At 40.2% G+C, this 19,445-nt stretch overlaps 1 protein-coding gene and 1 long non-coding RNA gene across 8 annotated transcripts in view; one reads left to right on the forward strand and one right to left on the reverse strand.

Annotated features, from left to right (window-relative positions):
• The window catches only part of LOC138926293 (uncharacterized), a 184,057-nt gene that overhangs the window by 44,290 nt on the left and 120,322 nt on the right, over positions 1–19,445 (forward strand). Inside the window, exon 6 of one of the 7 annotated variants that reach the window (XR_011442767.1) lies at positions 16,762–16,847. The exons of the other annotated variants lie outside the window; for them this stretch is intronic. The gene's annotated coding sequence lies outside the window, so the exon portion shown is untranslated. Of the gene's footprint in view, positions 1–16,761; positions 16,848–19,445 lie in introns of those variants that run through there. 7 annotated transcript variants of the gene reach the window in all.
• Positions 4,795–5,418, reverse strand: LOC138926463 (uncharacterized). The gene is made up of 3 exons (XR_011443005.1): positions 5,332–5,418; positions 5,189–5,271; positions 4,795–5,079 (listed from the first exon to the last, which is right to left on the reverse strand). It is a non-coding gene; the product is annotated as an uncharacterized lncRNA (long non-coding RNA).

A 19,445-nucleotide genomic window follows, 5' to 3' on the forward strand; every position in this document is an offset into this window, starting at 1 on the left:
TATAATGCACACTGGGAAATTTGCCCTGTTTTTTTGGTATAAATGTGTTTTTTAAAAGTATTCAAATTTTGATATTTAAATTTTACTGTATTAACAATACGCCAATATCTTATCTAACATACCAAAAATTCTATTTTTCCATTCATGTATTAAAATACCACCGATTAAAATCGTATTTGCATTTGGCTTCATTATACCCTTGCAGAGGGTATTATAATTTTGGTCAAAAGTGTGCAACGCAGTGAAGGAGACATCGCCGACCCTATAAAGTATATATATTCTTGATCAGGATCACCTCCTGAGTTGATATGAGCATGTCCGTCTGTCTGTCTGTTTCAACGCCAACTAGTCTCTCAGTTTTAAAGCTTTCCTTTCTTGTTTTGTAGTGTATTTGTAGTCTATTATTAAACTAATATTTTTCGAACGTAAAAGCACAAATCAATACAAGCTAAAATTTATAGTCATGCTCCAGGTTCGTACAATTTTTAATACTAATATTATTTGTAATTATAATAATTTGTAATTATAGCAAGTGAGGTTCAAACAAAGCTTTCGTATTGAAATTGGGAAGAGCATAACTTTGGGAAGTCGTTTGGATTCAAAAATCCCCCGATCAGAACTGTACTAAACTATGATATTCCGCCCATGAAAGGCATTTGTCACTATTTTTTTTTGAAAGGCCCATGAAAGGCATTTTTTGACACAATTTTTTTGTGCCCCATGAGGGAAACAATCCACACACGACCCCACAATCCATGGTCATCTCCGACAGTTCCATCGAAGTCGTTAATGGAAACCTTATCTCAACACTGAACCATTATTCTGCTTTTCAACTCCTTCATTGTCTTCGACAAAGAGGATGCGAAAATAACGAAATTAAGTTTAGCATCGCACGTGTCGCACAAACGCTAGCCCATTATCGCTCTCTCACTTTGGAAGACCATACGTACATAAGTGTGAGTGCATACGCAAAATGAGCGATCCCAAGCCAGCGAGATCTTCCAGTGCAGAATCTGAAACAATGGCAAAGGGTGGCAACGCCGACAGCTTGTTTGCGCTCCAGAAAGATCTTCACAATCAGCTCAACCAACTCCACGTAAACTTCAAGAAGGAGAGCACTTTTCGGAAAACAAAGCCCTATTTCCACAGTCAGCCAGGGTGCGCCGAGCAACAAGCGACGCCTGTTCCTAAAATACTCGGCCCTGGTGCGGCTCATTTACCAGAACCAGGCACTTTCAAATATTTAGCGGTTATATTTCCTCAAGCAAGCACTACCTAAAGACCAGAACAAAGATGTACATCAAATGGAACTAACCAATGGCGCCTACACTATCGCATGGGATCTTATCATCAAACGCTATAACCCACGTTTACAATTCATGCATCACATGAATTCCCTCTACGACTTACCCTTTATCTCAAGGAAAAGCTCATCGAAGATCAAACATATGCTGAACGTAACCAACGTATGCATCAACGAGTTCAATCATCTCAAAACGAATATCCATTCTCGCACGCAATGGATAGTCCATCATTTGATCGATAGACTACCTACGACAACTGTACAAGCCTGGGGGCATTGCTTGGGAAACTCTGACATTCCGAGTTTCCTCGACTTGGAAACCTTCCTCAACAATCGCCTCGTCAGCATGAACATCATTGAGAACTTCCCAGCCCACGGAAAACTCTGTGATCAACCAATCGACAAATTATCCTCCCCAAAATCCCATGCAAAAGGGGGCAGAAACAAGAATTGTTTTCAACGCGGACATTTTCACCTTACCCTGCATCACTTTTCCACGACGTATACCAGCTCATCACCAGTGCTGATGGCCGCTGCCGCGCAGTCAACTTGATCCATTTTGCTGGCCACAGCTATAGTACAACTACATAATAACAACACCGGACAAACTGAAGTTATTTGAGCCTTGATCGATCATGGCTCTGAGGGCACGTTAATCACAGAACGTGCCACTCAGTTACTGGGACTTCCACGTCACCGAGTCACAGCACAGATCACTGGGATCGGTGATAACTCAAAGATTACCTGTACATTTAGTATCAATAGTAATCGAACTACCGAACTGAGCGGACGTGCTTTGTCCGAGCTCCGGGGAAACTGCACTTCGCTTATATTTTCGCCAATATGAGCGAAAAGACAACAATTTACATAACTACAATTTATTAAAAGCGACAGACAAGCTTTTTATAACAGTTGTGATGTGCTAAACCAAAACTAGTGCATTGTTCAAAAAAAAAAATAAGTGCCACGCAATGAGCTCATTGAGCAACGATCAAAAGAACGAGCGTAGAAGCTTCTACGCTTACTTTTCAGCTGGCGATACCGAAGTGGAAAAATCGGCGATTAAAAGCAACCCGGCTTTACTGACCGCTGAAACCCAAAGGGCACGGTCTTGCTCACCCGCTCTGCTCTCTCCGACTCCCGCGTCATGGAGTTCGCAGTCTAAAACCTCCCCTCCAATATCGGAAACAAATATCGCACCAACAACTAGCAGCGCTACAATTTCTGCAGCAACAGCGAAAACCTCTACAACTCAAAGTACCGCGACGTCAACGACTACAGCGAGTACAAAAAAAACAACTTCGGAAAGTGCCAAAGCGGTAATGGAATAAAGCTCGAGTGCCCTGGTCAACAAAATTGCGTTGTTGATCGGGAACGGTGACAACTTTCATGTTGTTCCGCTTACCAAAGGGAACATCCATGAAACAAAGGTGCAAACCAAGACTGAAGAGCACTTCCGAATCGTGTCCAAATACCTGGACACTGTACAGAAAAACTATTACGCGTACCAGCTGAAAAGCAGTAAGGGCTTACAAGTGGTAGTAAAGGGAATAGAACCTGATGTTACCGCCGCGGAAATAAAAACCGCCCTTAAAGAAAAGAGCTTCGCCGCCAAGAATGTTATTAAAATTCTAAATAAAGATAAAAAGACCCTCTTCAAAACCCCTCTTCAAGGTCGAGCTCGAGCCAGAAAGCAGGTCGCTGAAGAAGAACGAAGTCCACCCAATCTACAACCTGCAATATCTTTTGCATCAGAAAATCACTGTTGAAGAGCCACATAAACGCAACGGTCCAGTGCAATGCACTAATTGTCAAGAGTATGGACACACAAGGTCTTACTGCACACTTCGGACTGTCTGTGTAGTCTGCGGGGACGCCCACAAGTCCGCTCGCTGCACTACAAAAAAGGACGGTACCGTGAAGAAATGTGGAAACTGCGGAGGCAGCCATACCGAAAACTATAGAGGATGTATTGTGTATAAGGAGTTAAAGAGTCGCATGCGTCAAGCGACCGCAACGCGCAACCAAAATCCACAGAATGCGTACGTTGCGTCAAAAACGACGCCAGACGTCTTCTTCGCCAAAGCTGCGAGGTTCTCATTCGGTCCACTAAACACCACCAACGGCTTCTCCTATGCCGATGCTCTACGATCTGGAAGAGAAATTCCAATTCAGCCTAACTCTCAAAGCGCTCAACAGGCCCCAGAACAGCCACACAGCAAAACGGAAACTATGATGCTTACCCTCCAACAAAGTATGATGGAGCTTATGTCATTCATGAAAACGACCATGCAAACGCTTGTTCAAAACCAGAACCATGGTGATACAGCTGCTCGTAGCACAACAGTCTAAATAATCTATGCAGGCGCTACGAATATCAATGTGGAACGCCAATGGTGCCTCACGGCATAAACTAGAATTACTAAACTTTTTCACAAAAGGTTTGCAACAAACTTCTTGCAGGCCACATCGATACGAATTCAGTCAAGCAACGGAATCCTTTCAATCGCTGCCGTTTACTGCCCTCCTCGTTTCTCAATCTCGGAAGGACAATTTATGGACTTCTATAATTCACTTGGGGATCGATTTATAGCCGCAGGAGACTACAACGCCAAACATACGCACTGGGGATCACGTCTAGTGACTCCCAAAGGAAGACAATTGTACAATGCAATTATAAATGTGAAAAATAAACTGGACTACGTTTCCCCTGGAAGTCCCACATACTGGCCAACAGACTCACGAAAGCTCCCAGACCTTATTGATTTTGCAGAGACAAAAAACATACCTCGCAATTTAATAAGTGCCAAAGCAGTCTCGAACTCGAATCAGTCTCGAATCAGACCACTCGCCTGTGCTTCTAACGCTTCTTCAAAGCCCAGAAATAACCGAACACCCCTTCAGCCTGACGACGCAAAAAACGAACTGGCTAAAATACAAAAAGTACGTGAGTGCCCACATAGAACTCGCTCCGGAATTTAACATGGAATCGGACATCGACTACACTACGAGCGCCCTGGAAGAAGTACTCGTTGCGGCAGCTAAAATCTCTACTCCTCATAGGAAAGAAGTACACTCAAAAAAAAATTAGCCCTAAGATTTAGAAATTCGCCCTATTTTTGTCTTCAACGGCACCGCACCATAAAATTTAGGGTAAATTTTTCTAAAATTAATGGCATTTCCTTTCTAAAATATAAGGAAAATTGCCCTAAAAATAAGAAAAAAATTTCTTAAATTTAGGGTAAATTTTTCTAAAATTAATGGCGTTTCCTTTCTAAAATCAAAGGCCAATTTCCCTAAAAATAAGAAAAAAATTTCTAAAAAATAGAAAAAAATTTCTTAAATTTAGGGTTTGTTTTTCTAGGTTTTAGAAAGTACTTTTCTAAAACTAAGGAAAAATGTCTTGATTTCATGGCGATTTTTTCTAAGCCCCAGGGCAAGGCGCCCTAAAATTAAGATAACCCTTTCTACAATATATACAAATATTTCTTAAATTAAAGGTGACCTTTTCTAAATTCTAGAAATTTTATTTCTACATTTTACATTACATATTACATCATACATTTACATATTTTTACATTATTTTTACATTTACATTTGTTTTCTTTGATAGCTCTCTTCAGTTCTTACTTTCACATAACACTTTATTTATGGTATATAATAAATTTGACCCTCGAATCTTGAATTGTATACTTGACTTTTAAATTTCCAGTAGCACCATGTTTTCCCCTTTTGGTGGGGACTAGAATAGCGTGAATCACGTGCGTCCTTTTTATCTGTGGAAAATAACGTCAATTAATATTGCGATATAAATATATTAATATACTATTTAATCGTGAATGTTTTAAAACATCTTTTAAGGTAGTGTAATTATTGCCTTTTTACCTTCGCTTTGTTGAGGGAATGTTTTTAGTAAGATAAAACTCTGGACTTCCTTTTAACGAAATGAGAGAAAAAATTGCCACAATCTAAGAATTTATTCAATAAATGCATTACATAAAACAAAATTAATGTATAAAAAATATTACCAATTTGTCTTCACAATTCTGCTTAAGAATGGGCAATTCCTCCTAAGCTAAGTGTAGCTACACTTGTATCGTCCTAGAAAATGAAACTTTTGCGCCACTCAAAAGTAAGATCAAATTTTTCGTTTGCAAGGCTAAGCTTCACCTCTTCACTATTGAACATCAGCCATATTACCTGAAAATGTATTTGGGAAATTATTTTTAACCTTTGAAGTGGGGCGTAATTTACCAGTTGATAACTTTTTCTCCTTAGCCTTCAAATGATAAATTTTGCCATATGCAGCAGACCTTCTGGCTTTTTTCCGATGTTAAGATCTATCATGTCTTTCCACAATTAGCTCTAGATTAATTTAATTAGTAATTAAATTAAATTACTTATGAAATTAGTAATAGTAATAATAGTAATAATTAGTCTATAGACCGAAACAAACACTTCAAATCTAATAAGCAAATCGAACAGCTCGTGCGAGAAAAGAGGCGTACGCGTCGTGATTGGCAAAACAGCAGATCGCCAGCTTTAAAACAACGCCTTAAGGAGGCAACCCGATCACTCGACCAGGCTCTTCACCAACAGGAAGAAAATGCATAGCTGAGGTACATTCAGAATCTCTCGCCAACAAGCACAAAGTACCCCCTCTGGAGTGCCCACCCAAATCTTAGCGCCCCAATTGAAACAACCACCCCGATAAGAAACTCTTCGGGATGCTGGGCTCGCAGCGACGAAGACCGTGCTGAAACATTCGCCACACATCTCCAAAGTGTCTTCCAGCCAAACCCAGCCTCAAATTCATTCCTCCTGCCAGAAATTCAGCCAGAGTCCTCCCCTCAGCCAGCCGCACCTTCATTCCGGCCGAAAGAAATCGAAAAAGTCATAAGAGTGCTAAAACCAAAAAAGGCTCCCGGCGGTGACCTATTGACCCCAAAGATGCTGATCGAACTTCCAAAATGCGCTATAGAGGTCGTCTGCAAACTATTTAATGGAATCATTAATCTTGGCTATTTCCCAAAAAAGTGGAAGAAATCCATCATTATAATGATACCGAAGCCTGGAAAGCCTTGTTTGTCTAAATTGTTTCAAAAATGCTTGTTAATAATAATAATACATAATACCACATCTGGAAGCTTGCAATATTATCACGGCACACCAATTTGGCTTTCGAAGAAACCATGGAACCATCGAACAAGTGAACAGATTAACATCCGAAATACGCTCAGCCTTCGAACAGCGAGAATATTGCAACGCTATTTTCCTCGACGTATCTCAAGCTTTCGACCGAGTGTGGGTCATCGGACTCATGCACAAAATTAAAACGTATTTGCCAACATACCCACATATACCCACAACATATACCCACAAGCTACTGGAATCATACCTCTACAATAGGGTATTCTCAGTGAGATGCAACGCAGCTACTTCGGGCGACTACACCATCGAAGCTGGAGTTCCACAGGGAAGCGCACTCGGGCCGTGTCTATATGTTTTGTATACTGCACAAAGATGCATCTAAAACTTAAAGCCAGCAGCCTCCACTGGATCATAAACTCACGATCGCCACTGTGCCTGGACTACAAGTTACTACTGTACAATTCAGCTGTGGGGGAACGCGAGCAGCAGCAACATAGACATCATACAGCGCGCACAATCAAAAATCTTGAGAACTATCACAGGGGCACCTTGGTATGTTCGCAACAAAACATCCACCGGTATCTGGGCATCCTCGCGGTGAAAGACGAAATCCAGAAGCAAAAAGAGTTATACAAAGAAAAACTGTCTTCGCACCCAAATTTTCTCGCTCGGGGATTGACTCGGGTTTCTAGCGTATCCCGCCTTAGACGCAACGACCTCCCAACCCAGCAATCGATTTTTAGGGCCGTCTAACTCCGTATCAGTCAATATGACTGTTAGTTAAGTTAAAAATATAAGATTTGATACAACTCTTGTTAGTCTCGCAAAGAGAAGATTCAAGAAATAAAAGCAACGGTAAAAAAAAAAAAAAAAAAAATTAGTACAGACTTTTCCTTAAGCTCATATACGGACCCTCTACTCACTATCTGGTGCGATCAGCGTATGTCCTCAACTCGAAAACCTCTCATTTACCAAGACGCAATGTCAACGTGGACACTTGTCAGCATCTTCAGGGATTACAGTTGACCGATCCCACCTTTACCAGTCCAGGCCGCATCGACTCGTTATTTGGAGTAGATCTAAAACTATATTTTTTACTGCCAGATTTACGGAAAGGAGCTTCAAATCAACCTATTGCTCAACTCACTCAATTAGGTTGGATCGTGTTTGGCCATAGCAATGAAACAAGGGCAAATGTGGTAACCATTCGATGCCATCAGACTAATATGGATGCAATAGTAAAGGGTTTCTTCGATCTCTATCAAATCAGCTCAGAGAGGACGTTAACAGCAGAAGAACAATGGTGTGAAGATCATTTCCAGCGTACCTTCACCAGATAACCCAATGGAAAATACCTGGTCGGGCTTCCGTTAAAAACTGAATTTGACAAGGAACAAGTCATCGGAAAGTCTCACCACATCGCACTTAATAGATTTCACCTCTAAAAACGTCGGCTAAACAGAAACGACACATTTAAAAACAATATCACTCCACCATTAAGGAATATTTTGACCTTAAGCAACTCTCCGAAGTCACCACCGCAGAAGCTTGACATCAAATGATCACTCCAAGAGGTTAACAGTATTTCTCATCATGGTCTTGGCTTGGTTACCAGATCGGTGAGCCACAGTCATACCAACTACACGCCTTTTGTGACGGCTCCTCGCAAGCATACGCAGCCTGTGATAATCTCCGAATACAATATCAATCCGGGAGAGTGAGCACAGCCCTATTGACAGCACGGAGTCGAGTCACGCCCACTAAGCCACTAACGATTTCTCGAATCGAACTCTCTGGTGCAGTGTTGGCTGACCAACTGACTGCCCAACCAAATGACACAATTTTCATCCACCGAAATTCCCATGTCCGTTAGTTTCTGGACTGATGCATCAATCGTTTTATATTGGATTAAAGGAAATCCGACCCGTTGGAAGACTTTCGTCTCAAACCGAATTGGCAAGATTTTGGAACTAAGTACGGCAGCCCAATGGCAGCACGTACCTTCGGGAGAAAACCCAGCCGATTGCGCTTCAAGGGATCTTACCCCTTACCAGCTAGCCAGGCATGACATCTGGTGGTTCGGTCCCTATTGGTTACGGGAGGATGAGAATCGGTGGCCGAAGAACACGTACACTCCTCCCCCTAACCAACACCACGAAGAAAGAAGACAACCAACCAACATCACAGCATATGTTTGTTCACTGGGCGACTCAATCATCACTTCTTACTCATCATATAACAAATGGTTATTAGTTATGGCTTACGTCCAAAGGTAGCTGCATAACTTACGCCACCCACAAGAACTTCTTTATGTGGGCGCGATTCGAGTACAAGAATTACAAGAAGCTCTGCATCAAATCGTAAGGATGGTGCAGAAAGAAGCCTTTTCTCAAGAGATCAGCCGAGTCCTGGCACAGCCGAGTCTCTATCCAGGCACAGTGCCCTCAGCGCTCTTTGCCCGTTTTTAGACGACTTTGGGATTCTGCGACTCAAAGGAAGACTGAAGAACCGTCAACAACTGTCCCAAGCATAGAAAAATCCGATCATTATACGCAAAATGCATCGTTTTGCTGAGCTCGTCACGTCGACTATTCGGGCGCCTTTTACTTGAAAGCATCCAGATTTTGTGGGCATCACACATACAAGGCTTATATGTTTAGCAACCAAGGCGATACATCTAGAAGCAGTCACAGGACTATCTACTCAACAATTCCTCTGGGCTCTTCAACCAATTTCATCGGAGCAGACCATTCTCTTCGCATCTGGCAAAAGGAGTTTCAAAATGCCATCGACACGGATATCGCACCCACTCTTACGCCCCGTGGAATCCAGTGCCATTTCAACCCACCGCACAGTCCTAATTTTGGGCGACTGTGGGAGGCAAAATCTGAAGGCCGTTAAAACTCATCTATATCGTTCCTGCAAACTCACTGCTATGACCTATGAAGAACTATCCACGGTGCTCACCAACATCGAATCAGGTTTAAGCTCACGTCCACTCTGCCCCTTATGAGCAGATCCAAACGATCTGTCCCCACTGGCTCCCGGGCAATTCCTCATAGGAGGACCTTTATTGGAAACGCAATGAAGGCGATCGGAGTGGTGGAGACGGTCAGGGATAAGCCACGAGGGATCAATGGTGACCCATTCAGAAATAATTGTAACCTAACCAACATAAACAATATTAATTAATTAACAAGTAAATAAATAAATGAAGTTTAATGCATAACTCTGGCTAGTCGTTTGGATTCAAAAATACCCCGAGCAGAACTGTGCTCAACTATGACATTCCGCCCATGAAAGGCATTTGTCACAAGGCTCAATAGCGCCTTTTTGCAAAATTCCATCTTTTAGGAAGGAAGGTTACAATCATCAATACGATGCAGCTGGAAGTATGAAGCCAAAAAAAAATTTGGGGCGGAGTGGGTTATTAGTTATTAAAAATGTTATTAAATTATTAATTAAGGCAATTTTCTGCAAATAAACAGTACGCCCATGTTGGTTTGTTTTAAGTTATTAATTAATGCTACAAAAAAGGGCGAATTTCTACTGTTAAATGGTATTTTTTAGTCGTCTAAATACATTTAACATAGAGAAGGAATCTCCGACCCCATAAAGTATATGTATTCTTGATCAGCACCAACAGCCAAGTCGATATAGCCATATGAACGCATGGATGTCCGTTACTGTCCGAGCTGTAGCACTTGGCATGGGACCTCCTACAATGCCCACGCAGTTCAGTTTGTTTCACATTTTTTTTTTGCCGCCTCCACAAATTTCTGTAGCGTTTCAGTACTATAACGGTTGTTTTTTAAATATTGATGCGAAACTATATTTATGGCTTATATATATCTGAAAAACAAATTTCGTCCAAATCGGCCGATTTTAAGAGGAGTTATACTCATACACCATTAACCATACAAACGGAGACCTCCAAGACTATAAAAAATATAACTAGCCGATTTGGAACTTGGACTCGTATGGTACAGCGCAGATCAAATTTATGTCCAAATTTTGCAAAAATACGCTTAGTTAAAGTTTAAACTTGAAAGGTTAACTCAATTCGGAGTGGAAGAGATAAGGTCTGGATATAATATATTCGGAAATCTCGACTTAAGCCGTTCTCTCTGGTTTATTATTATTCAAATAACGAAGACGGAGATAACGTCTAAACCGTATTAACGTCGGGGTTAATAGATTGAATATGATGGAAATATGGACAAAAATTTTAGTTCCAAATGTATGTATAAATTTTAAGTTTAAAATAGGACAGCCAAATCTTTAACCTGGCTTAATCTTTCTAAGGCGCATCCATAGAGAAATAACGTATCGTATGAGGACTTGATACTTTTTTTTTTTTGCCTTCTTTTTGTAATATGGAATTGCCTTGTGCATCAATAAGAGCATCAGCTAGCATTCCTGTATTCATCATAAAGCTTAGAGGCCCAGACGACCGAGGGGCGCTCGAGAAACGATTTGTTAGTATGATACATATTAAGCTAAGTTAGTAAGGAAATTTAAAATTTTTAAAATTTAAAATTTTAACAGGAATGAGATGTTATATGTAGAGTATACCATTGTACCCTAAAAAGGTCATGCAGTGCATATGTCGAACTACAATGGCTAAGGAACAGAGGACTAAAGTTGCGAGCCCTTCTACTATTAGGAATGTTAAATTTTATCACACATCCTGGTACTCCATCGGGGCCTGGCGAATAAATGGGTTTGACCCTTAGAAGATCAGATAATAAGTTTTTCTCAGAGAAAAACTGACAGAAAATACGATTTTCTGCTTGAATGTTATATGCGTAAGGCTGATCTGTCAATTTAGGCGGAGAATAAGTTGCTTGAAAAATTCTGCGAAAAGATCGGCAATGGCCTGATCAGAGGTCGCAGAGGAATCTTCAAACGTATGTAGGTGTGAAAAAGATACGTGTTTACGCTTAGTGTTTACAAAATTATAAAACTGCTTTGGATCCTGAGTAAATTGTATCCGGCAGCGGCGAATATAATTCCTGTAACATTCAGCGTTATGCACGGTCAAATTTGACCTTGATATCTTGAAAAATCAATAATACTGCAGGTTTTTGTATATTTAAGTAAAAGCTTATTTTTAGTATTTTTTAGGTTAGTGAGGCACCTTGTAAACAAAGGAGGATTTGTAATTTATGTATTTAATGTAATGTATGTATATAATGTAAAAAATGTATTTAAAGTACAGTAAAATTTTTCTAAGGTGACGTTAAGATTAGTGCATGCCAGAATATCGGACCAATCATATGTATCGATAAGGCTATTAAGTTTGTGAAAATCAGCTTTACGGAAACAGCGAATTTAATTTACCACGCGTGGAGACATCTGATCGATACCAGCAATGGTTTCGATTGAGACCTCCAGCATGGGGTGATATGAATCCTCTGGGGTTGAGTGGAAAAGCTCTGGAGAGAGCGGTACCATCAGGATCAGATACAAAACATAAGTTTAAATGCCGACCTAACGAATTTATAACATGGTTTGACGTAGGCACATGTCAAACATACCCGCGGTGAAGTCATGGTGAGTGATAAGTGACAAAAATGCTGAGTTATCGACGTTGGACCACTTTAATTCTGGGATATTAAAGTCGCCCCAACGAACTGGTCACGATCAGTCATAAGATTAAAAACGGATTGAATAGCGGACCAATGCTGCCAATATGTGGGCGGTTCAGACGAAGGCGGTATATACGAACATGTAATGTATAAATGTTTCTCGGACAAAATGATTTTAATGAAAATAAACTTAATGTCACCAAACTCTTGTGATTTCACCTCTTCAGAAGCAAGAGTGGAGTCTACCGAAATGAGGTCTTCATAAAAATCATGTTAAGGGTATATTGGGCACTAGTGGATAAACATTGAAGGCAGATCTTAACGTCATCAGCGTTTTAGTGAGTAAGTTATGGAAAGGGGTAAATTGTAAGAGAAAAGTAGGCGTCCAAAATGGCATCCATGAGGAACACCATATGTAACACACGCAAGGCGCGAAAAAATGTCTTTAAAACGTTGGATTCTTCTCGTTAGATAGCTCGAAATCCAATGAAGTAAATGAGTTGAGAAACCCAAAAGACTGAGTTTACTTAAAAGGAGCCAATGGTTAAGTAAGTAAAATGCTTTACTAAAGTCAGTTTATATAACATTTTTTTGTAAGCCACACCGGAGGGAAAGGGTTAAAAGCTTACCTAAGGATTATTACACTAAGCAGTTTGAGATATACCGGAGTTAAGCTCACGTCCAAAGGGCAGGATGTCCGCGCATGGAAGTGCGGAGTCTTAGAAGTTACTTCTTAGATTCAATGTTTTCAGATTTCAGGTTCTCAGTCTAAGCATTTGCAAAGGGATTTGACCGTTGCGTTATTATGCCCACGCGTTTCAGCGATTCCGAAATCGACCAATTTTTTGGAGTATCGGTTTGTACTTACATCCCTGAATCCAGCTGACATCTTATCTCGTTGAGCCCATTAGCGTACCAGCTCGGGTTTGCGTATGTCTATAAGTTGGCCAGACAGTTAATGAAAATAAAGGGATCTTCCATTCACGATCTTAAGGCGGGAAGTCGCATGGTTCTATGGGCTGTTCAGCGCTCTCCGTAATGGGATGATGACGTTGGAAACAAACGGGATGTAGAAAGTTTTTTGAACAGATTCGATGTCATCTCGGTATACTCCATATAAAGAGTTCCAGACACACGATCCATACTCCAGTATCCAGTTTTAAGTCTAATGCGACAGGCAAGAGTCTTTATCAAAGGCAAAGCCCAATGTCATCATATGTACCAATAAAGTTAGCATACATTTTTAATAAACAGTAAAAAAAATGAAAAATTTGGCAGAGAATAAATTTTTCTTTTTTATTCAGGAGCATAATTTCAGATTCTTTTCACATGATGGGAAATATCGAAGTTTCCAGAGAAATGTGCATGACATGAGTTTATGGAGAGGTTCGTGCAGGCCCTCGGTGCAGTTTTATCTTGACCTGACGAATAAACCGCTTTAACCTTAAGAATAGAAATAAACAGAAACCACTTTGAGAAAAAGATTGGTAAAAAATAAGGTTTGCTGCTTGGATATTGTAAGTGTTAGACTGAGTCTTAATAGTGTAGGATGAACACATTGTTTGAAAAAACTGTGCAAAGAAATCGGCAACGGCCTAATCAGCATTCGCCGATGAGTTTTTTAACGTAAGCCTCGGAGGCAAATTCATGTTTACGTTTAGTGTTTACAAAGTTATAAAACTGGTTCGGATCCAGAGTAAACTGAGGCCGCTAATTTAACTTTTAAAACATTCCGCCTCGTGATCGGCAAGTTAGACTAAGTATCTTGGGTAACTAATTGGACAGCCAATTTTTTTTAATTTATGAAAGAATTTTCAAGGCTTCTCAGAGCTCTCAAGGCTCCCCCCGTTATTCGTAATTTTTGGCGCCAGCAAATCGAGGCAGACGATCGAGTCGCGCGGTCAGTGAGCCGTGAAGATTTACAAAAACATTGCTACACAAATTCCGAGGCAGGTAGCGGGCCCGATCCCGCGGTCCCGAGTTTGCAACAACAATTATTAAGGGTGCGTTTGCGCACAACGCGACGACAACCATCGCGAGGGTGGTGGTTGTTGTTGTAATTTGTTGTCTGGCCGAGGTGCGGCTCAGACCGTTAGATTTTGTGCCCATCTATGAAATAGATGGTTTGTGCAATTTGGATTTGTTGAATCGTACGGATATTTCCATGGTAAGCGAAAGTCAAAAAAATAAATTTATTCTCACATAAAATTGATGTAAGGCGATATTTACATCTTAACGTGCCAGTAGATCGGATCAATCAAAATCAAGAATAAGGCAATGAAGTCTTTTAATAAAACAATCTCGTCATCCCTGCCTACCATCCATTGTCGCCATGTGAAAACGTTGTACACGCCAAATGTGCCGGCTTCACTGCCTCAGTTTCGGATTTCATTTCCCGTAGTTCTGGTCTCCGTTATTGTTGCAAAATGAGGTCCAACTAAGAACGGATTTAAGGAGTTGATCACTGGTTTTCGAAAAATCACTGACCAGTTGCTTAATTAGTCCCCTAAGCGTAAAAAAATCCGTTGTTAGTGATCCGCTTCAGCTTACTCAGCCGGAAATGACACAGCCGTTTAAATCTCTGGCTAGCCCACGGTTTAGAGCTGAGAACAATTCGCCGTCCGAATTTCTCAGTACAAAGTTGTTGTTCAAGCATTGTAGGCATAAAATCCAAAGATAGAGTTTCAAGAGATCAGACCCATAGAGATATGAGATAAACAGCATGGTCTTAAACCGATCCCCTGCAGCCTAACATAAATAACACAAAAATGTGGTGCGCTTTTCCCACTTGAGAAAGGGTCGCATAGCAGGTCAGCGTGCAGTGCGTTGATAAGTAGTTTTAAATAGATTTAAGATTTTCATGTATCTTTCTTATAAGAGAATTGTACAGAATAAAATCAGTTTCTAAACGGAATTCGTTGAAGTGCGACCTTATTATTTGTAAATTATTTGTGTATTAGACTGTCCGAGGCTTTACATCGGAAAAGAGAATAAAATTATATAGTAAATGCCAATAAGCATTCAAATATAAAAAATAATAAAATAAAAACAATAATAAAAATGAGTAAAAAAAAAAGGCTCATGGAGTATTCTCAACCGTATTTTGGGGCTCCTATTAAAATTGGCACCTAAATAGTGGCTAGATGTGCATTGACACACTCAGTCCAAGGTAGTTAAGATGGCTGCGAACTGGTTTAAAATCGTAGTTCACTGTTGTTTCCCCCCAAGTGGTAAGGGACACAGAGATTGAGAATTGCCATAGAGCAATAAGTGCGTTTATTGTTTAGCGCAGGACTGTCCGAGGCCTTACATCGGAATATATATAAAAAATCTTTGTGCTGGAATTCAGCCATCGGATCTCCAAAGCGATACGGCGCAAGGAGCTAAAAACTAAACACAACTTGTGTAGGGAAAGATCCTAAACAAAGTTGTGGGAAATCAATAATAAGATTTCAATTAAAAAAAAAAAAATAAGTTTTTTCGGAACAACACCGGAAATACATAAATAATAAAATAATATACGCCGAGTTCGAGGCCAAATATCGAGCAAAAACAAAAAGTCGGGTTCCTGGGAACAACGACAGCCAAAATCTTTGGCATTTTATATGGCGGGACCAACGTCTGCGGCAGGACCACCGGCGAGTAGAAGAACAACATCAGCGGCGGAAGAAAAAACCAGCTACCCCATCAGCAGCATCAAGGACGGATCCTTTTATATCATATTCAGGAGGAACACGCATCATTAAAGAAAATTTAAAAACTGTATAGTATGGTAAAAATAAAAAAAAATATATATTTACAATTTAAAAAATAAGACTTAAAAAAAAAACAAGAAAGGAAAGCTAACTTCGGGCGGAGCCGAAGTTTATATACCCTTGCAGTTAAAACCGTATATATATCGCAAACATCGGATATAGTTGGCCGATCCTTATGGGAATAGGAATATATAATCCAATTTATTACAATACAAAATCTAAAAAAAGTCCCAAACTTCTATCTTCAAAAATACGAAAGTTGATATTTCTACCAAATACCATTTCCGATCATTCAGTTATATGGCAGCTATGGGATATAGTCCGCCGATCCTAATGAAATTTGGTAGGTTGGATCAACTGACCAAAAATAGAATCTGTATTAAACTCCATCTTTCTATCTTCAAAAACACGAAAGTTGGGTCATTTCCGATCGTTCAGTTATATGGCAGCTATAGGATATAGTCGGCCGATCCTTATGAAATTTGGCATGACGTAATGTTTTGCCAAAAATAGTCAAATTTGAACTCTCTAACTCTAAAAACACCAAAGTTATACCATTTCCGATCAATCAGTTATATGGCAGCTATAGGATATAGTCGGCCGATCCGGGCCGTTCCGACTTATATACTGCGTGCAAAGAAAAGAAGGGTGTGCGCAAAGTTTCAAGACGATAGCTTTAAAACTGAGAGACAAGTTCGCGTAGAAACAGACAGACGGACAGACGGACATGCTCATTTCAACTCAGGAGGTAATCCTGATCAAGAATATACATACTTTATAGGGTCGGAGATGTCTCCTTTACTGCGTTGCACACTTTTGACCAAAATTATAATACCCTCTGCAATGGTATACAAACACACATATGTATATAATCTGTTAAAAGATATAAAGTAAAGAGAGTGATTATGTTAAATAAAATGTTAATCTAAAACAACACACACTTTTTCGTGGCCCTTTCCAGAATGTTCAAGCATTGAACACGATTGAAGGCATAAAATCCAAAGATAGAGTTTCAAGGGATCAGACCCATAGAGATATGAGATAAACAGCATGGTCTTAAACCGATCCCCTGCAGCCTAACATAAATAACACAAAAATATGTGGTGCGCTTTTCCCACTTGAGAAAGGGTCGCATAGCAGGTCAGCGTGCAGTGCGTTGATAAGTAGTTTTAAATAGATTTAAGATTTTCATGTATCGTACTTATAAGAGAATTGTACAGAATAAAATCAGTTTCTAAACGGAATTCATTGGAGTGCGACCTTATTATTTGGGGCTCCTCTTAACAGTTGTCCTCCATCGAAACATATATTTATTTTTCGGCTTGCCTTTGTTTGTAGAGAGATTAATGTCTCGGCTTAGTCAAAACAAGACCAAAGTCAAAACAAATGCCCATATAAAGGTGGAGGACATAACTTAATAAAAATATTCTTTTAAGATTCGTTTGACCGCGCTGATCTCTGGAGACTTCTGGACTCTGGATGTAGTTCTGGAAGACTTCAATATCCCAGCACTAATGTCGATAACTCACCAACCTTATCACTTATCACGCACCACGATTTTTCAGCGGGCAGCGGACCTAGGGACACGTCAATCCCTAGGTCGAATTAACGATGTTAGAAATTCGTTAGGTCGGCTATTAGACTTATGTTTTGTATCTGATCCTTGCGTGGCAAATAAGATTCCATGTTTCTGTAAAGCTGATTTTCACAAACTTAATAGCCTTATGGATATACATTTTATTTTTCCGGTATTCTGGCATGCACCGATATAAATGTCACCCTAGGAAAATTGTACCATACCTTAAATCAGTGGTCGGCACCCAATACATTGATATGATTTTAACGCATAAGAATAGCGGAAAGTAGCAGAAATGTGTTCCACACATTTATACTGTGTGTGTGTGGCAGAGCTCGGGCAGAGAATTTTTCTATGCGGAAAATAGTGCCGTGCCGACCACTGCTTTAAATACATTTATCGACTCATGTGTGCAGTAGCAATATCCGTCCGCTTAAACAAATATAAATTGTCCGCTTGGTTGACAAGGTGATTCACAAACTTAAAAAATTTTAAAATCTGGCTCTTACCTTTTTTTAAAAAAACATGCAGAAGTATAGATTTTTAAAGATATCTGCTAACATGGTAATATTTTACCATGAATAACGCAAAATGTTATAGGAATTATAAGATAAGGTTTGATTTAGTTGTGGCAGCGTGTTTGCCTACAACATTCTCCACCTGCACAGCTCTTGCAGGAGGGTTCCACCGTGGCACGTGCTGCTCACGGAATAGTGGGTTCTGACGAAACCGATGCGGCAAGTTGCTGCCCACAACGGTCGGACACTTTGTAGATGTCTCTGCACTTCCGTAACGATGCAGGGCATCGATCAAGACCAGGTGGTGGCCACGATCAGTGACAATGATGCTGCTGATCCTCTTCTTGTAAACTGGTAGCCGGGTCGTGGCTACAGTTATTCCTCCAACGGTGATTAGGAATAAAACATAAGACTTAGAAGAGGTGCCTTTATTCTTCGGCTGTCAGATCAGAACTAACTAACTTAAGATAAGGAGAGCTTAGTCGTAACCCTAACTCGCACAGACCACAGCCGTCGGCCAACGCCCGTCGTAAGACCATATGCGTCGTCCGTCTTCGTGTCCTTATCTTAGATAACCATTGTTAACTACTCTCCTTTTTCAAAACATGGACGTCCTCGGCCATATCCATGTTAGCGAGGATTTGAGTCACCACTATCGAGGCTCTGCTTCGCCGTCTGATAAATCTTTATCTTTATCGATACGCAGAACGCGAAGCAGTTAAGCGCTGCTGCAGCTGGCATTTTGTTGTAGGTAATTGCAGCTCCGTTATATGCTGCGGGCTTTTTTCGTTTAGTGAAAAAAGGACAGGCTTAAAGTGGAGTGGAGTCTGAGAGCACTTCGTTGCGGTGGAGAGGCGCATGGGTTATCCTTGAATCGCTGCGAATGGTAAGTCGTAGCCTAGGACGTGAAAGCGTGTGATATCTGGCGTATGGTATGAATGCGATCGGAGAAGATACATATCATAAGATGTATAAGATACACCATACAAACTAAATAATGATTTTACAAAATTCAACAATTTCTTATTAGCTAGTATTTTCATCTAAATATTAATACAAACTAAATATTATTTCTACAAAATTCAACAATTTCTTACTAGCTAGTATTTTCATACAAACTAAATATTAATTTTACAAAATTCAACAATTTCTTATTTTCATCTTAGCCACCTTAAGCAGCAAGTTAGCCTTTGTGAAACCCTCTTTCAAAATCGCCTTTAGGATTAGTGTTAATATTAAGTGAATTACAACATTTACTTTTAAAAGAGTGAAAGCAGATACGTTATTTTCAATTTAAGCTATTGACTACGGTTGTGTGAGCGTTCTTCTGAGCCAGAAATTCGACATCGATGGTAAGACTCTACCTCTGCAAGTTTTCAGAGTTTGGGGTACCTAACACAATTTGGTACATTAAGCCTGGGAAACAATATTTTTTTTTGGAGGCCCTTATCGAATATTGTCCTTGTGGACCACCCTACCATTAATTAGGACCGTTGTCCCAGTATCAGCTTCGACCCTGTTCTCGACATACAAAGGAGTAAGCTTATCTCC

The sequence above is a fragment of the Drosophila bipectinata genome, chromosome 3L, assembly GCF_030179905.1.
Source record: "Drosophila bipectinata strain 14024-0381.07 chromosome 3L, DbipHiC1v2, whole genome shotgun sequence".
NCBI classification, from domain to species: Eukaryota; Metazoa; Arthropoda; class Insecta; order Diptera; family Drosophilidae; genus Drosophila; species Drosophila bipectinata.